This window comes from Haemaphysalis longicornis, unplaced genomic scaffold (genome assembly GCF_048455015.1).
Source record: "Haemaphysalis longicornis isolate Haplotype H1 unplaced genomic scaffold, Haemaphysalis longicornis Haplotype H1 scaffold_3, whole genome shotgun sequence".
Classification (NCBI taxonomy): Eukaryota; Metazoa; Arthropoda; class Arachnida; order Ixodida; family Ixodidae; genus Haemaphysalis; species Haemaphysalis longicornis.
In genome coordinates this window covers 214,551,129-214,577,512 of record NW_027526335.1, presented here as the reverse complement: position 1 = coordinate 214,577,512, position 26,384 = coordinate 214,551,129, and the positions used below count along the sequence as shown (strand labels likewise).

Here is a 26,384-nt window from a genome sequence, read left to right as displayed (position 1 = left end):
TTAGTTTCTAGAAATTGCAATATTATAAATAAATATGTGCTCGCACGACAAACAATAAATGTGTTTTGATGATTATGTGAAACGGCCCCTTTTCGTTACAGCAAATGCTTGTAAAATTTCAAGGATCGTAATGAGTGCAATAATGCCGTAGGGAAACACAGACGTAAGAGCTGCGCCAGAATTCACAACACTTGAAGTACCTTCGCACACTACCCATTGGGCAGACAAAGCGGGGGTATTCTTGACCTTTCCTGAGTAACATTTGGAATATCAGTGTTGCCTTATTTTTGCTGGTGGTAGCCAGAGCCGCTCCGGCAGGTACAAGTGAAGGAAACATTTTCACCCTGACGCCTGTGACTGGAGCGTCTAAGATTGTTAGGAACAGTCAATTAGAGTGTAACCCTTTCACACTGGTGGTGCCAACAAGACTGCAACCTGTGAGGTGTTCGTAATCAGTTTCGTAAATAAAGCTGAGGAATAGACGTACCGTTTAATTTAAAAGGAAGCGTTAGCACCAGTCAGCAATACAAACAGAGGACATGGGAAACAGTTTGTTTTTAAACATTGGAATAAAATTTTGTAGTATGGACAACTACACCGTGACAAGGGGTTAAACATTTCAAAATAAAATATGAAGCGTAACTTACAAATAAACGTTACAAAATATGGGCGAATTGAAATATTTCTATTCACATATATTTGGTACATATCAGACGCCACTTCAGATATCTAGGAATTCCTTTTAATATGTTCCTAGTGGTACATTTTTCAAAGGTTTTTGCTTTGCGTTCACACAAACACCAGTAATTTTTATTGGATCCACTGTAACACATGTATAATTTTATTACATATAAATGAAGGTTTTCTACTAACGGCGATCACGCAAATCACCGGTGCTCCAGGTATACCTGGGATCACTTGGTAAATTTGTTGGAAATCCCGATGGTTCTCGTGGTGACGGAAGTGACCTTGATCTTCCTCTGCCCCCGCGCCTGGGGGGCGGGGGCGGCTGGTGGTGGTGGTGGTGGTGGTGATGGTTGTTTGGATGGTGGGGATGGTCAGGGTGGAGAATGGGGCCGTGGTGGTGGTGGTGGTGGTGGTGGTGGTGGTGGTGGTGGTGGTGGTGGTGGTGGTGGTGGTGGTGATGGTGATTATGATGGTGGTGGTTAGTGGGGCTGAAAAGAAAAAAATCACGTTGAAGGCGTATTCTCAAAATCTTCAAATACGTGCGTTTTTGGACATCATCAATGAGGAATTATCAAGGCAGCTGGGCCCCAGATTAGAACAAATGAAGTGCAAAAGACGTGACAGAAATGTGACTTTAAATAGCTATAAACAAACACAAGGGTTTGGGCAAAAATTGTATGCAAGAAACCGCTTTTAAATTGACTCGAAATATTTTGACAGTACAGTAGGTCATGCTGCGAAATATAAGAAGCTGCTGCTAGTAATGACGGGGATGGATATTGAGTACATGTTTGGTGATAAACCAACAGGTGTTTTTCATCTGAACAGTTTATTTTGTCCAGCAGTTCTGGTGATGGGTATTTATGACATTACCCATGACCTCACTTTTCGGCATGCTCAACTCATTGTCAGTCCCTGTTGACTAAAATTTGTGCACTCGAGTCCACTCATGCGGCTTGAATATAGACATATCTAGCGACCGTTCCATAATATTGATTCTGTGCTTCCGCAATGCTATTCCACAGTTCTGCTAATCACGGCATTTGCTGAACTTTTGTGGTGATGCACGCCTTAACAGCCGGGAACTGCATGATGGCGCGAATTCGGGCAGAGGGTAGGTGCCAGGAAGTCAGCTCGGACAAATCCAACATATCAAATCATATCAAAGCTTTAAGTTTTCAACACAAGGTTGGGGTTAATGAAGGCATAAAACAGTTCCGTAAATTCCCTCCGCCCCATTCCACGTGCTTGATACTATCAATGCTTGAACATGGACTAGCTCTTTGGAGCGATAAAACATGGTAAAACAGCTCGGCTACGGACAAAACGCAAAGGAAGAAAGTACGAGCGCTGGGAGCACTGCTAGTCCTGTGTTTTTTTTTGTCGTCCTGTCCCTAGCCGGGATAATTTACAATGTCTTATTGCCTGATAATTATATAAATACACCATGCGTGCTCATAGAGAACAGGCAAGCGCTTTGTTGATTTTCGTTTACTTTGTATATGTTACTGCGGTACTTTCTTTTCTTTCAAACTGAAAGGCCAGGTTGTTTTTCGCAGAAGAGCCGAAGCCAAGGATGATTAACCAGAGTTTTACATAACGTGGATGCCCCTATGGAGGCTGCCACTTATGGGTATCAAGACAAAGTACGCAGCAGGGGTTGCTCAACAAAGTTTTGGTTGGAGCTACTTCGTACTGCACGAACAACACTTTTATGGCCCCAACAAGTTTGCTCAGAGGACGTGAACGACAGTGACCGGGGATGATCTTCCTCTTCATTTGTGTACCTTTAGCTCCTGTACCTGTCCTTAATTTCCTCTAAATATTTGTGCCCCCTTATATGTTGGCCAAGTTGCTGGTCAAGTTTGTTTTGTCTTGAGTTATCTACAGTTTCGACTTGTCTAATAGGTGTCTTTTTCATTGGTGTTGGCACTGCGAGAGCAGCATAATGGAAATGGTTTTTCCAGTTCAGAAGGTTTAATTTGCCCAGTGTCAGTAGCAACCCGCCATGGTGGATCAGTGGCTAAGGCGTTGTGCTGCCGAGCCCAAAGACGTGGGCTCGATTCCAGGCCACAGCACCCACTTTCTGATGGAGTCGCGACACCGGTGTGTTCGAGATTTCGGCGCACGTTAAAGATCCCCTGGTGGTCAAAATGCATCGTGACGGCTCCACTATGGCACACCTCATAACCAGTGTAGTTTTAGCCCGTCGAGCCCCATAAACAACCAATCAATAACATCTTTTCCACGCCAGATGCAGTTGCCTGACCGGGTTGTTAAGCTACTTTTAGGGCGTTGGGTCCCTTTTTAGCTGTGGGTGCACTGTTTGTAACTGCTGCACGGCTTCCAGAAGAATCTTCGCTGAAGCTTTTGGGGGCTCCTTTGTATTCCTCGTGAATTTTTATAACGTTGCTTAGGAGGAGGTTAAAAATAGGCGTCTCTAACAGACGAATTTCACCCGAATAGCCCGCTCAAGCAAACGTTATGCCAAAAACTCCCATTCTATGTAATAATATCTAAACGTCTTTGCCAAATCAGTTTATGCAATAAGGGTGGACTTTTTTGGTGAGAGGAACTATTGTGTTCTGTTTTGCCAATTTTTGCTAATTGTACTCTCGAGAAGCAAATTGTGCTCCAGGGTGGCATGTGTTCGCCCAAGGTGGCACGTATTCAGTGGCGTTACCGGCCTTGAGCTGTATGCTCCTACCACGTGGGTAAAAACATGCACTTTGTCATGTTTCCGCTCTTCCTTCGGCTAAGGGTTTTTGCTGCTACATTTTTTGAAAGACGATAGTCTTTCTTGGGCTACTTAAACAAAGAAATTTCGATCTATCTGTCTGTATGTTACTCCCGGCCAAAGTAACATGAAATCTGCCTAATAGTCCTATATACCCACAGCCAAATCTAAACGTCCAAGTCCGGTGTCGGCGTTCATACTTGTCAGCATTGTTGAACAAGGACTGGACTTTACGCAAATATGAGAGAAATTCAATACAAAGGTGATACCTCCAGTGACCCTTCATTAAAAATTCTTGAATGCTTGTTTGGTTCGATTGAAAGTCAAATAAGATATCAACGGCAGAAAACAGTCGCCTGCTGTTGCCAGCCCTACCTCCTGGCGACTTTTAAGCAAGCAGATGGCAATAGCAACGAAAGGTCCACTAGATGGGATCCACGTTCCGCTTAGAACGCACGTGCACTAAGGCATGGTGGTTTTGTGAATGTTATGGTAGGGTGCCTCAATTCATACTCGCCGTTGCCGTGCGGCAGCGCTGGCATAGAGACACCCGACTCGGAGCTGTAGAACGCGGTAAATTTAAATTGAATTGAGCAACCTCTAGCCTGTTATCTTGGGAGGAACGAGACGGGAAAGCAACAGAATGGAGATGAGCGGGAAATAGACGGGAGGACTTCCCTTGGCAGGGGCGCCAGTCGAATATCGTCTTTGGGCAACGTTTGAAACGGAAGGAGCAGATACGCGGCCACTTTCTTACCATGTGTGTCGGACTGTGGTCTACATACTGCCCTCATGAAAGCGTTTGTTATGTTTTTGTCAACTGGCTTAAGTGCTAAGCTGAACCTACTCGCTATAGAAAAAATTGAGTTCCGTTCAAATCTGTGTAGCTGGATTACCTATAGAGCTGTTTATGGTCACTGGTTTGCCATAAACACTTGCCCAAAGGGCCCGTCGCGCCAGGAAAGTGTTGAACGCGATTAAGAAACACGCCTACGTCCTGTGTTTTGCCCCTGGCGGCGTTTGCGGTGGCGACGGTAGTCTCGCTCACGCTTGGTGTCAGTCGCCTTTTGTTGTCAAGTTCTCCTGCCTCTGCGTTCACCCATAATATTACGCGTTTTTTTCTTTGAGAGCAGGGTACACGCAGTACCACACACTGTGAGAAATCAAGGCTACAATTGGAAAGCTGACCGTGATCTTCATAGTGTCCCGTCCCGTCCCTCGTTGCTGCTGTGTGCTGCATGGCACATTAATGTTGATTGTGGCAGGATCCCCCAAGGGATTGGCCAACCAAAGATTGGTCGAAGCGGGCAAAACGTTCAACGCATTCGTTGCTACCCAACAAGAAGGACAGGAAGAAGAAGAGGTTAGAGGCTATCGTTCGTCGCCTGCCAGCTCGAGACACGTACCGGGGGTACACGACACAAGACGCTGTGCAGGAGACGACGGCCAAGGTGGCTAAAATATCACACACCGAATTCGCCAAATTACCCATGGAGATTCTCATCGTCCCAAACAAGCCCTACATAATCACCAAAAACATCGACGTCGTCGACTGGCTTGTCAACGGAGCGGTGGAATACTTGACGTTTCGAGTCTTTATATGATGTGTGGGCGAATGTGTCACGGTTTTACGGATAAGCCTTTGAGCTTCGCCCCTCTCATCATCATTCACTTCGTGGAGATGGCGGAATTTTTTTCCCTCTCGGATGCAGCCAAAACATGGTACTTGAACAATGAGATTGGGACAGCTTCACATCACTCATTAGGACAGCTTCACTACAGAGCTGCGCCTGATGTTTGGGTCCTCGGCTGTATGTTCCGAAGGCGCGAAGAAAAAATTTGCGGTCCGGCTACCACGTCCGGATGAAACGCACACTTCCTACATTGAAGACATCTTCGCGTTCTGCCGCCGCGTTGACAAGGACATGACCGACGCTGAGTGACTGCATCACATCCTGAAAGGTATCAAGCAGTTTGCATTCACCGCCCTTGGCCTCCAAAATCGTACGACCGTTTCGGCTGTGACTGCTACTTGTCAGTGCCTGGACGCCCTTCAATCTTCGCGCATTATGCGCAAACACCGGTTCGGCAGCTTGGAGATGATCTTCGCTCTCTTATACGGGGCATAATTAGGGAAGATCTCAAAAAGCGTCCCCTGATGAGCAACCAACCCTTCCTACTCTATTGAGACGTGAGGTCTGTGAAAAATATACAAAGAGTTCTCAATGGTGACCAATCAGGCACCTACTGGTCTTGTTGCTCCGCTGGCCACGCAGTCCTACTCCATAGTTGCTGGACGCCCAGCTGTCCCATTGGCACCGGTAAGCCCGTATCATCACCCAGGCTTTGTTTCTGCGTTCCCTTCCGCTCCTGGGTCATGAGGGTAGTACCCCACGTGGCGAAAGACCCTCCCATAACCACCGGCAAATCGACCCCTGTGTTTACACTGTGGGAAACGCGGCCACATCGGCCGAGTTTGCCGCAGGCGCCAGCAGAATGAACGGCATGGCAATGATATCTACGAGCGCCACGAAATGAACCCCCACTTCGGTTACTAACAACGAGCCTTCCAGACTCCGACACGTTGTTTTCCACCTCTTGCTGATTCAGTTGATCTTCCTGGAAATACTCGCGCGTTTCGGCGCCGATTTCCCTCCCCGTTCCCCCATTCTGTTTCAACCCTACACCTCGTCGTGCACGATGATAACCGCCTCTCGGAAAACTAGTCATGCAGTTTTTTTGGGGAAAATTACTTCGATTGGGACTACACTAATTTCTCCAGATCATGCGTCAAACTTGTCATCGTCAGTTGAAGGCATTTTGGTTAACGCGTTGGTGCACACTGGGGCAAGCTTCACAATTATCCATGCAGATTTGTGTGAAAGACTACTAAAACGGATAACTCCATACGGGGGTCCTCTATTGCATGGAGATAACAAGGCGTCCATACGACCGTTAGGACAGTGCACAGTTCACGCTTGTATTGAGGGATTTTGTAATCCCATCAAGTGTGCCGTGCTCTCCCCGCGCCCTACTTGCTTATACTTTGCTGGGACTTTGTGTCTTCGATTTCTGCTATAGCTTGTTGCCGCTCACCCAATATTCCATAAAACTTGTTCCCTTGTGTTGACTTGTGTTGACTGGCGACTATGTTGTACCTCCTCACCGCGAGCGCGTGATTTCGGTTTCGGCTGAAACAGCTATTAACGGCTACATGCTAGCCATACCTTCTGGCAGTCTCCGTTCTCAAAGCATCGCCGTTGCTACCTGCACCATCTGGATTTCCCGTGAGCGAGCCCTAGTTACTGTACACAACACTACACCAGAAGCACTTCTACTTTCGGAAGGCTCCACTATCGCTTCTGTGTCTGACAACAAGATCACCATTCTTCCCAGGAGTTCCGCCTCAGCTCGTTCCTGCCCTTCCCCGAAACAAACAGCCCCTCAGTCTTCCCTCGCACTATTATCCCCTACCTTACACACGCTGAGACACTGCGAGTTTTGAAACTTTTAAAAAACATCGGGCCTCCTTTGATTCCCATTTCAAGCATTCCATCCAAACAACAACCGCCGTGCATTGAATTCAAATGGATGGGGACAGCATTGCTTGCCGCGGCGGTATCGTGTCTTTTCTTCGGGAAGAAAGATAATTCAGGAAAATGTGGCCGACATGGTAAAACGCAACGTTATTCGGCCATCGGCAAGTTCATGGTCCTCTCCAGTCGTATTGGCATAAAAAAATGACGGCTCCATGAGATTTTGTGTAGACGATCGGACGATAAACAAAATTACCCCTAAAGATGTGTATCCAATGCCACAAATAGATGACGAACTAGACTGCTTACACGGAGCCGATTACGTTTCGAGCCTGGACCTCCGTTCAGGCTATAGGCAAACTCCCATGCTTGAGTCCGGCAAGGAGAAGACAGCATTTGCGACTCCCGGCGGTCTATACGAATTTAATGTCATGCACGTAAGGCTCTGCAATGCTCCCGTCCTTTTTGAGTGGATGACGGATACTGTACTCCGAGGGCTCAAATGGAGAACTTTCTTTTGTCACCTTGATGACATAGTTGTCTTTTTCTAGGCGCTTCAGGAACATCTACGGCGTCTAGATGCAGTCCTCACGTGTCTCTCCAAAGATGCACTTCAGGTGACATGCCAGAAATGCCGCTTTGCCAGTAAAACAATCAAGGTGCTCGGTCACATTGTGAGAAAAGAAGACATACGACCAGATCCCGACCAAGTATCTAACCTGCTACACTTTTCCCAGCCGTTCCAAGTTAAGGAGCTTCGCCGTTTCCTGGGGTGGCGTCGTATTTCTGTCGATTTATCCGGAACTTTGCCCCACTGCACCCTCTCTGAACCTAGTCATGCAGGCAGGCACACCTTACGTCTGGTCGAGTAAGGCCAACATGCTTTTGAAGCGCTTAATTTTGCTCTCGCGTCTGGACCAGTGCTCTGTCATTTCGACGATACAAAGCCGATCATACTCAAACAGACGCAAGTGGGCGTAGAATAAGTGCGGTCCTCCTTCAGAGCGATTATGAGCTTAAAGAGAGGGCTGTTGCTTACGCAAACCGCTATCTCACACCGGCTGAGAGAAATTACCCCATAACTGAGCAGGAGTGTCTCGCCGTTGTCTGGGCTATACAAAAGTTTCGGCCAAACATGCACGGTCACCACTTTGTAGTGGTGGCGGGCCTGCATGTGCTTTGCTGGCTGTCTTCACTCAAACATTTGTCTGGACGCATGGGCCGCTTTATTCTAGGGCTAAAGCAGTATAACTTTACAATCACATACAAGTCAGGCAAGAAACACCTTGATGGCGACGCCCTGTCTCAGTGCCCATTGGCCTCCCCTTCGTCTTCAGTTGTTCCGAAGCTCCCGACTGCAACGTGTTCTTTTGCACCCATTACCTCTGAAAACGTCGTCGGACTTCCCAATATGAAATCTTTGCAACGCGTGGACCCGTATTGTGGCCCCATCATTGCGGGGCTGACCAGCCGCGTCTGTCCTCCAAACAGCCGTGCTCGCCGTTAACTGCAAAATTTCCAGCTACACCAAAGCGCACTTTACCGCCGCAATAACTATCGTACTGGACACAAGCCGGTCCCTGTCGTCCGTCCTTTTCTCCGCAAATCAATTTTGGAAGCGTGTCACGATGCACCACTTGGCATGTTGGCTCTGGAAAGACGAACGACTGCATTCGTGGTCGCTACTTCTGGCTTGGCCTCTCGGCGAGTGTGGCGAAATACGCCAGCTCGTGCTCTTCTTGTCAGCATGGATGATGATGGTGACGATGATGATTGCTATTGATTTCCTCTTGATAGTGGGGTGATGTCACGTCATCTTACCAGAAAGGACTAATATAGCCATGTTTTGTACTCTTGGTGTAATACTAGCGCTGCTCAGGGCATGCACAAAAAGCTTATTAGGCACAAAATACTTTTTTTTCTGTTACACGTGGTAACTGTCCTAGAAAATATTTTCCTCTCTTCTTTTCGTCCACCAGCATTCTAATCTTCTTTTCGTCCCCTCGACAGCCTTGAAGTTAACTTCCTCTGTGCTACCCTTAAATCCTAGGCTAAAGTGTGAAGACGGGCTAGTTGGTTCATACTGAAGGTCTTCCATGCCGTTTTTGGCGCTGTTTTTTTCCTTCCTTACATACTAGAGCTTCTGAAAGTTGAATATTTTCCTCATATAGATTAGGATGGATACCCTCACATTCCAACACCATGTACCACATAGTTTCTGTTTCTTTTCCGCAGACCACGAATACCCCATCATTTTGTGAATACTTCCCCACAAAGTTCTTAGTTCGCAAGCAACCTGCTCTAGCCTCAAAAAGCAAAGCACTGCCCTAGGAATTATCGTAGAAATTTTCCTTTCGGATGTTCAATTTCTCAGCGCTGTACATCTCTAACGACGTTTTAGCTTCCATTTTTTCTCTCTATCTATTGGTTTCAATCTGCCTTGCCTGTTTTTTTTTGTTACCTTGGCTGTTTTGGATTCTCTACTGTTATTTCCGTATTTCATAGTTAGCCATCTTGTCTTCCTTAACCACTGCTTGTCCACGCTTTTCAAGTATAGGTACCTCAAAACCTTAGCTGCACACCTTCATTTATCCATTGCTCTCAACCTCATCTCAAAACATATTTTACTCTGTGCTTCTCGAACTCCAAACGGCGCCCAGCCCTTATCTCCCTGAACTGCTTCGTTAGTTGTTCTTCCTTGCGCGCCTAAGGCCAAACGTCCTACCGTTCTCTGGTTTACTTAAGGCCTGATCGAACGTCTGATTTTAAGCAGAGTACAGCATTCGCAAATGTGAGACCCGGAACCATTACTCCTTTCCACATTCTTCTCACTACTTCATATTTGTTGTACCCCCCCCCCGCCCCCTTCCAGAGCTCTATGCTTCATTATAGCTGCGTTTCGCTTTCCCTTAACCTTAAGTTGGTCCTCGTGAGTACTTCAGTATTTATCCCCGTCGTTTATTCACACTCCCAAATATTTATACTCCTTCACTATGGGCAATTCGCTTTGCTGGATAGACACTGCGTCAGTGGTAGCGTCATTGAAACCATTATTCCTGATTTTTCTGAACTAAAATTTAACCCGAGGTCAGTGGCTTCGTGGCCGCTAGTATTTATTAGCCGTTGAATATCGGTCTGGTTACCAGCTAAAACAACAATGTCGTCTGCGTATAACAGTCCCGGAATACGCTGTTGCCCCACTTCGCCTTGCAGCATATGGGTTAGGCTAAACCCTACTCCACTTTTTTCCAGTTTCTTTCTAACCCTGCCATATAAAGCACGAACAGTATTGGGCTCAAAAGGCATCCCTGTTGCAGTCACCGATGGATGTTGACCTGGTGGGCGCATTTCTGTCCTTCCCATGTAAGGTGCACTCTATTGTCTTTATAAATTGCTATAAGAAACTCTATTAACTCGTCATCTGACCCCTGCAGTTTCAGCAATCTCCGCAGTCGTTCTCTGTTTACGTTTTCATATGCCCCTTTATTGTCAAAGAACGCAATCCATAATGGTCTGTTCTGTGCTTTCGCACTTTAAATGCATTGCGTTATCACGACCAAATTGTCATCCAATCGCCTGTCTTGTCTAAATTTATTCTGCAGTTTCCCAAGTATTTCATTTTCTTTCATCCATGCTTGAATTTTTTATTTGATCGCCTGCATTACGAATTTATACACCACGGACGTTACTGTGAGTTGTATGAATGAATCAATACTAGCTTTGTCGCATCTGCCTTTATATATTAAATTCATCCTACTTTCTAGCCAGTCCTTTTATATTTGTTTGGTTTCTATCACCCTATCCATTTCCCGCATAAACGATTCCTTACTTTCAGGTACAAGAAGGTTTATCAGTTTCATCAATATTCCGTCCGGGCCCACTGCTGCCTGGGGGGAAACCTTTTGCTTTGCTTTTTCCAATCAAGGTTGCTCAAACTTATTTCCCTTTCCGCAGTTTTCTGTGGCGCTGCTGTTATCGGTGCAGGCTTCTCTACCAGTATTGCCCTAAACTTCTCACTAATCACTCGATGAATATGCGCCAACGCGTGCTCTCCTTCTAAATGCTTCCCCTCCTCATCAATCAAGAATTTTTTATGCATATTGTTTTTGAGCTTATTAATTTGTCATGGTTCCAAAACTTTTTGGATGCGCTTTTGTCCTCCTTCCGTATTTCTGCCATCCATTGTTCGCTTTTCTGCTTGATCTTTGCCTGCACCATTTTCTGCACTTCTAGTTTTTCCCCGGTAGATATACCATTTCTCCTTCAATACCTCCGCTTCCATACCAATCCTTTTTGCTTCTCTATGTTCTCTCGACGCCTTTCTTCGCTGATCCTTATATCATTATTCCAGCAGCTTGTCGGCTTTCTCTTCCCCTTCCATCGGCTTCGTTTAGGGGTGTGCGAATATTCGAAAATTTCGAATATTACTCGAATATAAATATATTTTATTCGTATTCGCTTCGAAAACTATGTATTCGAAACATCTCGAATATACGTAAGAGTGTATTAATCGGCTATTACTGAATATTTGGATTGAGTAGTTCAAGGGGCGGGGGGCGGACGCGGCTTTCAACTTCGAGAAAACGACCAAAATATTATTTTATTTAAAGCCACATATCTGGCTTATATGTTTTCTAAGAAAACCTGTGCGTTTGCAAAGTTTTCCGCTGGAAACCGCCGCAAAGTGGCATAAAGAATACTTTTTCCAGCCACGGTGACAAAATGTCAGCGGAAAAAAACGCGAAAAAACGGCAATTTTTAGCGCGCTGTATCTTCGCAATGGTGCCGCGGGCGCTGCCATTTTGGTACCACTGGATCGGCCGAGCGATCCTATTTACGAATCTGGTCGTCGGTTTTATCTTCATTCATTCCCAAATCAGCGAACTACAGAAAATGAAAAACGCGCTAGCGAAGCCAGAAACACACGCTGATAATGGTTGGCCTTCCGGTCGGCGCACGTTGAAACTGCCCTCCTGATTGGGCGTCGCTGCGGGAATGCAAGATGGCGGCCGCATGAACTGCGCTTTTGAGTGCATTTGCGGAGCTTCTCTCGGTCAGGTTTCTGTGCAGTCACGTTATCTGCTCTGGTATTCAACACGGACATTATCGCGATGAGAATGCCTGAGATCACGAACAAGATTACGAGAAGTTGCGTGGCTCGAAGGGCGGAGTTCATCGAACGCTTCGTGGAGCGCGTTACTTTACCCGAAGGGTGAAGTATAGTGTGCCTGCTTGTGATAGCGGTTCGTGAAGTGAACTTTTCGTCTGATTTGCGATGCTTACACGCTTAGTTATGGCCAAGCTTCACCGGAGGCTCGCTAGCCTTAGAAAGAAACGGCCGACGCGTCAAAAGCTGCGGCTCTCACGGCATAACCGCTGTGGGTGAGAGCATCGCCTGACTGTGCAGCCGGGTGTGATTGAACGCGAGTAGTTGTAATTAGGGCCTTTGACGTTAGATTTAATCTAAAGAGTGACCTGACCGGCCAATATGTCAGGATAAATAAATTGTGACATGTTGCCGTATACAAGCGCCGCGATGCAGGCGAGTCATATCGCTTTCTTACGCAACGTTTCCCGCAGAGTTCGAGTAGTCATGGACACAGGTGTGAGTTAGGAATAAAAACGTGTTGACGGCGTTGAAAATGTATTATTACGGTCGTAGAATTTCACAAATTGAATTTGTTAGGGAATATATTATTTCCAACGCATACATCTATGGTTTAGTGCCTATTGGCTGTGCTGCTAGGAATATTGTTTTGCGCGGAATTTCAAGAGTACTAAAAAATGTACATGTATTGAAGTTGGAGTTATGCAGTATAATACACCAAGCTTCAAAATAGCTGATTTGTAACCTTGTGGTATGAAAGCTTTTGGCAATGCACATCTGCATGTAACCTGCTGCTCCAGGAAAGTTATAAAGCATAAAAGAAGTGCATTCTCAGTTTTCAATATTTAGTAGAAAAAGAATAGTGCTTCACTTGTTGCTGTCGTCACAACTCTGCACAGGGAAGTCGTCCAGTGCAATACAAGCAACTTTCCATTCAAAGCCACCTCCTCCGCGTTTGGTCCGCAACCTGGGCTATGTACTCTTCACAGAGGAACTGAAAAGGATGTCTTATGAAACACTCAAATTTCAAGGAGAGTCAATCTAGAAGCCCGGTGTTCAAAAGGACACGAAAGGATACAACCCTTTCATGAATGAATTCTATGTTGCCACTTCGGAAGCCATTTTCTCAAACAGTCTTTTTTTGCCACCTATGTAGCTTGTTCCAGTGACTTCTTCGTGGCCGGTAGGTTTATTTTGATTCCGTTCTTTGCGTTGCATTCCTTGATGAATAGTTCAGGTTGTGGCACTCTTGGATTTTTAGGTTTACACTTTGTGATTTTTTATTCAAATTTCTGAGATTAACAACGCGAAAGAACGGGACAACAGAGGAGTAGACGAACACAGTAGCCCTCTTCTGTTGTCCCGTTCTTTCGCGCTGTTAACCTCAGAAACATGTACCAACTGGCCCACCTACAATCCGTGTTGCAGTTTATTCAAATTGTTTTTCATGGTCTATACGCCTATTTACCTGCCAAAAATTGAAAAATTAAAAACATTTGTGCTCTAACAAAAAAGATCTAAGACTGTCATGACCTCGTCCATTAATTTGGAAATGTAAAGTTCTTCCAACAAGATTTCTGTTACGTTTTAGAGGCCACTCAAGCTCGGTACAACGTGAACAGACAGAAACTTTTATAAGTAATTTTATTAGCATTAAAAATTTTCAAAATATTACTTTGAAATTTTTATGGTATTATCACAGACTATTTCTAGTGGCTGAGCTAATTTTTCATCAAAGCCCAGAAAGAAAAAAAAAGGTTGATTTGGAAAGCCACGTCCCCTTTTAAAAAATCGATATTTGATTCGATATTGGACGGTAGATATTCGTATTGGATGCGTATTCCAAAAAATTGATATTCGCACGCCCCTAGTTTTGTTGCTTTGCTTCATTCATCTTATCCTTTATGAACGCAATCATTTCGTTGTAATCCCAATTTTTGTCTGGGTATTTATTGATTTCATCTTCCGTTCCATCAGCGATGATCTTTAACTGCTCATTGTTGAAATTAGTTCCTCCTACTGTACCTATTTCTAAATTTGTCCGTGTTGCGCTTCCAAAGTGCAAGGTAAGCCGCTTATGGTCGCTTCCTAAGCTGTCTGTTCCATTTTCATCTATCCTCATTTCAAGCAACATTTCGTATACGGTCTCGGATACTAAACTGTAGTCGATGCTGGACTGTCTGTTACCGCTTTCCCTCGTTATTTGTCCGTCACACTTGCTTTCCGTGTTTACTATTAAAATCCGGTTTTCCTGACATAGATCTATCACTACAGAACCGTTGTGGTCTGTGTATCCGTCCAAACCTTCTATGTGGGCATTCATATCTCCAACTAAGATTATTTCACCCGAATGTTTGAACTCGTTTATATGTCTTCTCAAACAGTTTACCATTTCCTCATTGTCCTCCGTAACACTACTTCCGGTCCACAGATACACCACTCCTCACCATGTATTTTTCCCCTGTATGGTGCTTCTAACCCATGGATGCTCTTTACAGCTTTCATGAACTCTCTGCCAGTCGGTCCCTTGTTTAATGAGCATGCCAACACCTCCCCCTCTCTTCATTCCTGTGGTCCTGTTGCAACCTTCCCAGACATAGTTGTCTATGACAGGTGGGGCTTCTAGATCTCGGAGGTGAGTCTCGGCTAAAGTATACACGTTTATTTTTTCCCGTTCACGTTGGTCTTGAATTTCTACCCACTTATCAGGCTTTCTGCCTCCCTGCAAATTTATGTAGCTGATTAAATATTGATTGCATTTGTTTTTCCTTTTTCGCTTACGGGGTCTATTTTATCTCTTTTACGAAATTGTTTGCTCCTTTCTTTCCATTTAAATTGCTTCTGTCAACGTTCTCAGTTACGTCTGTAGGTCCTCCGTTTAGCTCTAGGCCTGCCTGCCTCCCAGCGTTGAGTGACCAGCATGTGTCCCTCGCTTCCCGTTTGTCTCTTAGTTTGCCTTCCTTAGCTGCGTGCGGTCACCTAAAAAAGCTACCCCTATCCAACCTAGGCGCCACCCCAACTTGTTTCCTAGCCTCGGGCTGAAGTGAATCCCGTCCCACTGAAAAGCTTACCGTCCCAACGTAAGCGACTGACAACTCCACCTTCCGGCTTGCGGCTGCAGCCTCTGCCCTGTTCGGTTGCGCCCATCGAGACTATTGGGATCGACTTGTACGGATCTTAGCCTTGGACAAGGTCGGGATACCGCTGAATTGTTACGGATGTGGACCAGTTGACTCGATGCACCGAAACAGCGACAGTACTCTCTGGTACAGCTAGAAGTGGCAGGCTTTGTCTTGCGTAACCTAATTTTGCGCCATTGAGCGCCACGCGTCCTCCTCAGCGATCGCGGCAGGACATTCTTCTCTAGCGTCCTCCAAGAGCTTCTACCTGCTTCCGACACCGTTCACAAAACAACCTCTGGCTCGAAAAACTTGAAATATTCTTGTGAACGCAATTGCTGGCTGTGCTTTTTACAATGCAGTCTGTGTGCAGGTGCCTGCAAGTGTGGCAACGGGGACGGGAACGGCTCGCTATGACTAGTGGCTTTGAAGGCCCTCTTTTAGCAGCACTGAATTATCTTTTAGATTTATATTTCTCCGGTAGGTTACCCTTGGTGCTTCCGGGAACATCTTTTTAAGTCGGTCGTTACTGGCTAAAAGGGGGTAGTATTCCTGCAGGATAGTGTTAAAATTAAGGAGGGCGTTTGATGATGGTTGATGCCTAATGGCGCAAGGCCAACGAGGGCAAAGAGAGCCAGAAAAGAAGTTATTTGATGGTTACGGAGAACTGATTACCACAAAAATGTATGTATAGAAACGTGTTAACCGGACACAGTAAAATCACCTAAAGATAACGGTGATGGATGCTGTATAGGGCAAGATTTGATTATGCATGATAAGAAATAAGGTTTAAAAACTTTATGTCTGACAAATACTTAAGAACACACTTGACAGGGACTATGCCGTCGTCACCCAAAAACAACGATGGGTGGAGCAGAATGTGTTGTCTATATTATTCAGGGAAATGTTTGTGTCGTGTTGTGTGAAGTGCTTTGCAAGTGATTAGTAAGTGGACTACGGATAGGGCCACTCCGCACCTGCTGCACAGGGGTCTTGAAGATCCCGTGAGCACATACGAGTGGGTTGCATGTGTGTGCCCTATTCGTAGCCAAAGCGACTTCTGTGTATCTGTTGCTTGTGTCAGTGGTGTATGATCTTAAGTGTGATTTAATTACGTGTAACTTGTCTATCTGTTCGCTCCAGTCTGCTTGCAATGTTTTACGATGTTGTGTAATGTGTGGCTTCATGTGAGTGTATGGTACTGTTGTTATATCTACTGTGCCTTGTAGTGCAGCGCCGGCAGCAATTTCATCAGCTACCTCATTCTCGACGATTCCACAGTGGCCTGGAACACAGCATATATAATTATATCAAGGTTTGCGGAACATGCGGATAAAATAGCATTAAAAATAACATTAACTACATAATTTTTAGATCGTCTGTTAGAGGACACCGCACATACACAATGAGGGAGTCCGTGTACGAGATGGATTTTAGAATTTTGTGTTTAGCGATGTGATCTAAAACCACTAAGATGCCGTATGCTTCATTCGTAAAAATACTATTATGGCCATTCATCGTTCGACAGATACGAAAGTTCTATCTGTGCGGCGCAAAACACATAGCGGTAGCTGTCTTCGCCGCATCACTATAAAATTTTGCACACCGGTATTTATCCTGTAAAAACAAGAACTTCTGCAGATTCGCAATGATTGTTGCCCTGTTCTCATCAATCTGTGTAACAGACAGTGTCACAGAACACAGGGCGCAGATTCCATGGTGGTACAAAAAGAATGATGGGTGCCTTGTGGATGTCTAAAAAGGGGACCTTGAGCTCAGAGGCTTCCTCTCTTACCCTATGTAAAAAAGGCAGAGAGACGGAAGAACGATTTAAACACAGGTGTGAGGATGTATTATTAACGGTAGAATTAAAGGGGTGGTTAGTCAGGGCCATGATTTTCGAGGCAAACAAAAGTCCATGTAAATCCTCTGGTGATATAGAGACCATTTATCACACTCGGTATAGAGGCTCTGGACTGGTCTCATGCGAAAAGCGCCACATGCAAGGCGTAGCCCCCGATGCAGCACTGGGTCGACCGTTTTTAGAGCTGTTTTTGCGGCAGACCCATAAACGGTACTTCCATAGTCCCACCGAGACCCCACTAGGCTAGTAAAAATACGTAAGAGGAGTTGCTTGTCCGTTTCATAGGACTGGTGTGACAAGATTTTAAGAATGTTGAGAGCCTTTAGACATTTATGTTTCAATTGCTTAATGTGAGGGATGAATGTAAGTTTTTCATCCAACACTACACCTAAAAACTTATGTTCCTTCCACACAGCAATCGAAACGCCATTAGTGTAATGTCTGGGTCCAGATGGATACCACGGTTCCTGGCGAAGACAACACCAGTGTTTTTTTCTGGGTTAAGTTTAAACCCGTTCTTGTCTGCCCAGCTGGCACGCTTTTTACACCTAGCTGGACCTGACGCTCACTGATGGACATATTACGTGATTTAAAAGATACCTGGACGACATCTGAATACATTGAATAAGAAATTGTGGGTGCCAATGCCTTCCCAAGGGAGTTCATCTTAATTATAAACAGAGTGCAGCTTAGAACTCCACCTTGCGCAACGCCGTATTCTTGCACATGAACCCTTGAGAGTGCGCTACCAACTCTCACACGAAATGTTCTTTCGTAGAAATAACTAGCAAGAGTGTTCATCATGTTGCCTGAGACACCAAATGCCTTCATGTCACTGAGAATACCGTAGCGCCAGGCGGTGTCATAGGCCTTCTCAAGGCCAAAAAACACCATTGTGCCAAACTGTTTATGAATAAACGCAACCTTTATATAAGACTAGAGTGCGAGAAGTTGATCGTTAGTGGACCGCCTTGCCCTGAAGCCTGCCTGGCAGCTCTCGAGAAGAGCATTGTACTCACGAAAGTACACGAGCCTCCTGCTTATCATCTGCTCGAGGAGCTTGCACAGGCGACTTGTCAAAGCAATGGGCCGGTAACTGCCAGGCCAGGAAGGGTCCTTCCCTTCCTTCAGGAAAGCCACTACTATGGCCTCCCTCCAAGAGCATGGAATGTGCCCCGAAAGCCATATTTTATTGTATAGATGTAGACGTGTTTCAAGGGTGTCTGATTGTATATTTGTATCATGGTGTATGTGATTTTGTCTGCACCTGGAGCTGAAGGCTTGCATATTGTCAGGCCTGACTTCAGCTCATGAATTGAAAAAGGAGAATTGTAAGAAGTGTGCGACTTGTTACTATCACGCAGGAACTTCTTTTCCGCAGATGTTTTGTGTTTCAGGAAAGTGTTTGTGTAGTGTGCTGAACTGGACACGTGTTCAAAGTGTTGTGCAAGTGCTTTTTCTGCCTTGTCTTCGAGTGTGTCCCCTGTTGTGCTAACCAAGGGAGAATGTGTGTCTGTTGTCCTTTGAGCTTACGTATTTGTGACCAGACTTTGTGTGTGTCTGTGTAGGATTTTATGGATGTCAAGAAGCTGTGCCAACTCATTCGTTTTGCCCGACTGAGCACACGTTTTCCAACCACCTTGACCCTTTTGAACAACAGGAGGTTACTGGACGTGGGGTACTGACGAAGAATACCCCACGCCTTGTTCTGGGCCTCTCGCGCCCACCTAAAGTCCTCATTCCACCACGGCTTTCTCTGGTTGTGCGGGGCACCAAAGGTCTGGGGAATGGACTTTTCGGCGGCGTTGAGGATGTGCGCCGTGAGGAGTTGGGTAGTTTCTTCAACGTGTAGGTGTCCTATGGATGCGTGGTGCTGTTTAAAATGTACTCCAGGTCGCTCTACTTTTATTGATCCTGTTATGGGAAGGTGAACTATTCCGGCCTTTACCTATCTATGCTAAAGTGGTTGGGAAGTGGTCACTACCATATGGGCTAGTGCCAACGTCCCATTCAAGTGATGGAAAAAGTACTGAGGTGCCAATAGCCAAGTCGAGGTGTGAATAAGTGTTGTGTCCTATGTTATGGTATGTAGGCGTGCTTTTCGAATAGGCATGCTCCGTAAGATGTTAGATAATTTTCTATAAGGAACCCTCAGCCATCCGTGCGAGCAGAGCCCCAAAACGTGCGGGTAGCTGATCTACAAGGCCCTCGATATGCGAGCTCGAGAGCTTGAAATGAGGAGGGATGTAAACGAAGCATAGTGTAATTAGCCTATTGAAAATTATGGTACGAATGGCAACAGCCTCAAGTACGGTCTGTCACTGGATAGCGTGACACGCCAAGGACATTCGGGCAATGATGGCCACACCCCCAGATGATGTACCACCACCATCCCTGTGCTTCCTAATACCAGGTAACTATTCAAAAAATTTGTATGTTTCGAATTTAAATGTGTTTCTTGTAGACACATGCCACTTGGGTGATTGGAGTGCCGTGTCTCGTACACATCGTCAAGATTTTTAAGAAGGCCTCTACAGTTTCATTGAATTCTGTTTTATCTAACCGTTATTTAGTGTGATAGCTACTGGAGTGTGTATGTTTATGTGCCGTCTTTCGGGGCTGTGACTCTCGTCTTTTTTGGATTGTCGGGAGACTTTGGCGTCGGGACGCGTTCCTTGCGGGCACCGCAAACAAGAATGATCCGACGTTCATTTCGTCTTCGTATGTCCTTGGAGTGCCTTTAAAGAGGGTATACGTCAGCTTGGTCCTGCCACGATCCCCTTATTGCCGTCGGCAGAGCTTCAACCACGCCTTTGCTCGAAGGTTCAACCTCGAGGCTCACCAGTTCAACGCCCTTCTACGAGACTTTTGTTGCCACTCCTGGCTTGTTTACTTCATCGACCACGGGTTCTACGGGCTGCCTTCTAACCGCGTCTTGGCTGCCGATCGACGGTCTTCATCTAAGTTTCAAGGAAACGGTAATCTTAGCAAGTCACCTCCGACAGCTGCTGTTCACAAGAGTCAGTAACACCACATCGTCTTGTAACTCCGTACCCAGTGATTCCCCTACTCCTGTAGAACTAAATCGCGAGACCGTAAATGACCCATCAGCTCACGTGCATTCATCACGCAATGACTCGGCCACTTGGCCTTCATTGAACTGCACCTCTTTGCGAAGTATTTCTGGCGCTCATGCTGCAAACTCTTCAAGCGTAAATGGCTCAAAATCTCGCCAACGACCAAGCAACCAACGTTCTACTACACTGGTCGCAACGAGTCCAACTTCGAAGGATAAATTCCAACCAATTTCTGTTCCAGTCAACCCAACCCCCAGGTGCAACAATCCAGCAACCAACCAGTCACCTACCGCACAGCCTCTTACGGAACTACAATCGACGACGAACGATTCCCCTTCCCGTCCACCGTGCCTGCCACAGCAACCGACCAGCTCAGGCGAAACTACTAGTACTCCAGCTTCTTCTGCACCGACTGGCCTAGGCCCTCACTGCCACCTCCGAACACGCAATTCCCGTTGACAGAAACCATCGACGACACAGTGACTACGAACTGCACATTCCGGTAAAAGCTGCTAATATTATTCTGTGTCTAGAGTATTCATGAGGATACGAAAAATTGTAGAATAGCGCCTGCGGTGCCAAATGCATATTTCTACGCTAAAGACCTATTTAAAGGCCGGTGTTGTACCCAAGGGCCTCCGAATTGCTGAAAAGCCTGCCATAACAAATATGTCTCCTTCTGACATTGCCGCATGTAATGAGGTACTTTTAAATGCGGCTTTTGGTTTGGTCCGCATTGCAATTCCCCAGCACGAATCTGTCCTAAAATGTCTTTGTAATGAAGAACACCAACTGATTTCCCACCATAAACTCACCTCTCACGAGTCGTAACAACTAGCGGAATACCAACAAAAAAATTCGACTGAAATAGGTGCGATTAACGTAAGAAGCTTTTGAGAAATAAAGTTATTGCACCTCATGTAACCCTTGAGATGCCTGCCGCCATGCTGCCTCCGACCTCAGATAATACCTCAAACAATATCCCATCCACGGATGACCTACTGTCACCTAGTAATGTAGTAACCTTGTCTAGTTATAAACTATCCAATGACGAAATCTCACTGTTGTCTCCAGGACTCAATTTTTGTCCAGGGTCAGATAGAGACGGCGAATTTGACCTCATGAAGGACTTGGATAATTTTGCCAGGAACCTGAGATTGCGCGAACATTTTGTTGACAAAGATTCTTCTGATTCTTCTGCTGCTATTCTACTGATATTCTTCCATCTACCAAACACTGGACCCCACCCACTCAAAGAGATAAATGCCTGGATCTTTATATCACCGCCATTCAACGGGATGTTCTGGAAATTTATCGTAAACAAGCCCACTTTAAAAGAGACTTTTCAGCAAAAGAAATGTCGGCAATGCAGGACTTTAAATCCCGTGACGATATTATTGTCAGGCCAGCCGATAAAGGTGGCGCAATTGTACTACTCAACAAAGTTGTTTATGACCGCGAAGCGTCCGGACAACTTGGTGATAGCTCGTTTTACCAGCGGCTTGATGAGGATCCCACTGCGAATTTTAAATCCGTTATTACGAGTAAACTAACAGCCCTGGTTGAAAAGAATAAAATTCCGCCTTCCGCCCTGCAATCACGCATCCCACTGAGCCCTGTCGCGGGTCGTTTTACCTTCTTCCAAAGATTCCTATGGCAAGAAATCCTGGTCGGCCGATCGTTTCGGCATCGGTATGATTACAGAACTAATCTCCCAATTTGTGGATACAGTGATTAACCAGATTTCTTATTCTTATCCATCTGATATCAAAGATACTAGCCACTTTTTATCCGATATTCTCGGTCATCCTGTCCCCCTTGATTCACTACTGGTTACTTTAGATGTGGCATCCCTTTACACCAATAGACCGCATGCAGACGGTATACGGGCAACACTCCATGCCTACAATGAGTCGACCTGCGAAAAAGTAATTGGCAGTTCCACTTTGGTCACCCTTTTAAAATTGGTACTACAATTTAACAACTTTGAATCCAATGGCATCCATTACCTTCAAATTAACGGGACCTCTATGGGCACACCCATCGGCCCTAATTATGGGAATATTTTCATAGGTGTACTCGAAAGCAAATTTCTGGCCAGCCGTTCGCTGAAACCATTCTACTACAGGCGGTGCATTGACGACATCTTCATGATTTCGCAGCACGGGGAAGATCAGCTGTTATCTTTTATTGACGTATTTAATAACGCTTATCCATCCATTTCTTTTAGCCATACCTACTCGGAACAAACGATCAATTTTCTGGATGTAACTTTGAATTTGTATGATGGCCAACTGACTACAAAAGTTTATAGGAAGACTACTGACAAACAACAGTAGCTACTTTTCAATAGTTATCATGTAAAGCACTGCAAGACCAGCATACACTATAGTCAGGCGCTCCGTAGTGCCTTAATTAAGCAGAAGTACCCACCCGAGATTATCACCGACGCTATTAAGCGCGCTGATAGCCATGACCGCAAAGCACTTTTATGCCGCAATGCAAGACAGCCGGTTTATTCTCATACAAACCTGATTCTCACATTTTCCGCGCCTGCACAAAATGTAAATGCCGTTCTAAAAAAGCGCCAAAACATACTGTTACAGAGTGAGCGATTAAAATCAATATTCGGAGAACCACCACGCGTAACGTACAGAAGATCGCAAAATTTACGTGACATGCTTACATCACCCAATAACAAACGTAAAGTGCCTACTGGCTGCCGCCCTTGCAACAAACCGTGTTGCAAGGTGTGCAATCATATGAGCACATCCATAAGCGCAAGCAGCACAGCATCTAGCTTCAGAGAAAAGATAAATTGGAAGTATACTTGCAACATGAGCAACGTCGTTTATCTACTTAAATGCGATATCTATAAAATGCAGTATGTTGGCGAGACCAAAATGCCCTTCCGGCATCGGATCCATAACCACAAGGCTCATATACCTACACTACCTCACCTACCGATATCAAAGCATGGCAATGTCGCGGGCCACTCATTTGACCATATCAAAGCAACAATACTTGAGTCTGGCTTCCGTACGCATCATAACAGGGAAGTCCGTGAATCCTTTCTTATATTTAAATTCGATACAGCCCCGCACGGGGCACCTTGAGCATTCATGGTGACGGTACTGGCGATACCGCGGACCCCGAGCCCCCCAACATAAGCTGTGACCTACCGTGGTGATGTGTTTTTAAGGTCAGCGGTAGAAACCTCTAACGGTGGCCGTCGGAGCCTTGGTCAAGCTCCGGCCGATGGGCTCCCTGCATGTCTACCAGGCAGGGAGCTCCGGAACCTCTTTGACTACCAGGGTAACGTCAAAGAAGAAAGTACCCCCGTCTGCCTGCTTTTATACATACTGTATATTTCCTCAAAACCCCGTCTCCAATGATCGGCCTCCCAAAAGAGGCCGCACCGAAGTACTTGCTAAAGAGAAGGCAGAACATTTCTATGAACATCTTGTAGTTCATTCCACACGGGACACCCCTGTTGGCAAAAAGTCAGTCATTCTTTTGGCCAAATGCATTTAGTCTGTTGTCAGCTCAGACTATGATGCTAAGAAGCTTTCATCCGGTGACCTACTTGTTCAAGTAAAAAGAAAAAATCAAAGCGAAAACCTCCTGAAACAGACCACGTTGGCTGACCTGGCTGTTACTGTGACTCCACATAGAACTGTCAACTCCTCTCAAGGTGTAATCTCAGAAAAGGAATTACAGTTTGAGACAGAGGTGGAACTTCTTCAGGAGCTTCAACCTCAAGGAGTAACCTCTGTCAAACGAATTGTAATCCGTAGAGCAAATGAAGAAATCCCAACAAAACATCTTGTCCTAACATTTGATTTCACAACCCCACCCGAAAAGGTCAAAGTGGGCTTCCTAAGCTGCAATGTACGACCATATGTCCCTAATCCCAGGCGATGCTTTAAATGGCAACGATACGGCCATGGAACTCTATCATGCCGAGGAAAGCTGACGTCCTAAATGTTCAGAGTCTGACCATTCGTCGGATGACTGTCCAAACAGCACAGTGAAGTGCCCGAATTGCAGTGGCCCACACGCTGCTTATTCGCGAACCTGCCCAAAATTCAAAGCAGAAAAAGGAATTCTACAAATGAAAGTAACAGAAAACATCACCTTTGCTGAGGCACGCCAAAAGCACAAGCTGCTTTCGGCCACATCTTATGCAGACGCTGCCCGCCGGGAGCTGGGGCGGCGTTTGGTCAGCACAGCGACACAGTGCAGCCCTGCTGCTGATGTGTTGCTGTCCCAGCCCCAGCTGAGCAGCCACCTGCTGCCTCTACAACACCCGTAGAGGCTCCGGGGGCCCCGTCTCTTGCCGCACTGCCTTCGGTAGTCCAGCGGTGTCAGGACCCGCCGAGTGTGGCGACTCCAGCAAATGTGGCGATTGGGATCGCCGCTGGGAGCTATGCCGCTCTCACTGTTTCCTCTTTACCTGCCCTAGGGACACCTGAGGGCAGGGAATAAAGTTCAAAAGTGTGGCGAACTGGGCCAGTTGGTACAGATTGCTCTACCGATTACAATTCGTTTGACAGAGGTTACTCCTTGAGGTTGAAGCGCCTGACGAAGTTCCACCTCTATCTCAGACTGTAATTCCTTTTCTGAGATTACACCTTGAGAGGAGTTGACAGTTCTATGTAGAGTCACAGTAACAGCCAGGTCAGCCAACGTGGTCTGTGTCAGGAGGTTTTCGCTTTGATTTTTTCTTTTTACTTGAACAAGTAGGTCACCGGATGAAAGCTTCTTAGCATCATAGTCTGAGCTGACAACAGACTCAATGCATTTGGCCAAAAGAATGACTGACTTTTTGCCAACAGGGGTGTCCCCTGTGGAATGAACTACAAGATGTTTATAGAAATGTTCTGCCTTCTCTTTAGCAAGTACTTCGGTGCGGCCTCTTTTGGGAGGCCGATCATTGGAGGCGGGGGTTTGAGGAAACATCATACAGTATGTATAAAAGCAGGCAGACGGGGGTACTTTCTTCTTTGACGTTACCCTGGTAGACATGCAGGGAGCCCATCGGCCGGAGCTTGACCAAGGCTCCGACGGCCACCGTTAGAGGTTTCTACCCCTCACCTTAAAAATACATCACCACGGAGGTCACAGGTTATGTTGGGGGGCTCGGGGTCCGTGGTATCGCCAGTACCGTCACCATGAATACTCAAGGTGCCCCGTGCGGGGGTGTATCGAATTTAAATATAAGAAAGGATTCACGGACTTCCCTGTTATGATGCGTACGGAAGCCAGACTCAAGTATTGTTGCTTTGATATGGTCAAATGAGTGGCCCGCGACATTGCCATGCTTTGATATCGGTAGGTGAGGTAGTGTAGGTATATGAGCCTTGTGGTTATGGAACCGCTGCTGGAAGGGAATTTCGGTCTCGCCAACATACTACATTTAACAGATATCGCATTTAAGTAGATAAACGACGTTGATCATGTCGCAAGTATACTTCCCATTTATCTTTTCTCTGAAGCTAGATGCTGTTCTGCTTGCGCTTATGGATGTGCTCATATGATTGCACACCTTGCAACACGGTTTGTTGCAAGGGCGGCAGCCAGTAGGCACTTTACATTTGTTATTGAATGATGTAAGCAGGTCACGTAAATTTTGCGATCTTCTGTACGTTACGCGGGGTGGTTCTCCGAATATTGATTTTATTCGTGTTGTTGTCCTCTTCCTTCTGTCCTGGTTTTTTTTTGCGCGCTGTTTCACCACTATGAGGGCAGGGAGATGGAGATGGGAGGGCCCACAGCAGCGCCCATCCTAGCTCCACCGCCTGCCCCACCCGCGGCGCATGCCAAGAACAGCCGAAAGGGTACCAAGTCAAGGGGGCCCAGTACGCTGGGCACCCCCTTGCCTTCAGATGACGACATGAACATCGAGCCCTTCCGGCTTTCATCGCAGCGGAAGGAATGGGCTGCGACGTCCAGGTCAGTAGAGAAGGCCAGAAAACCCCTTCAAAGAGTCCAAGCCCCGAAAGACCCTACATAAATAGTCACACTCCAGTAGCTCCGAACACATCATAATGGGAAGAGAAAATATTGTTCAATGAAACTGCAGAGGCCTTCTGAATAATCTTGACGACATGTATGAGATTCTGCATGCCAATCAGCCAAGTGTAATGTGTGTTCAGGAAACACACCTGAATTCCAAGAACACAAATTTCTTGAACAGTTACTTGATATACAGAAAAGACAGAGATGGTTGCACGCACTCTTCTGGGGGTGTGGCC

The 26,384-nt window shown here is 46.0% G+C and overlaps 1 long non-coding RNA gene across 1 annotated transcript in view; it reads right to left on the bottom strand.

Moving 5' to 3' along the window:
* Positions 1-290: 290 nt before the first annotated feature.
* The window catches only part of LOC144173697 (uncharacterized), a 98,136-nt gene continuing 72,042 nt past the window's right edge, over positions 291-26,384 (bottom strand). Inside the window, exon 3 of the long non-coding RNA XR_013323365.1 lies at positions 291-1,175. This is a non-coding gene — a long non-coding RNA (uncharacterized LOC144173697). The remainder of the gene's footprint in view (positions 1,176-26,384) is intronic.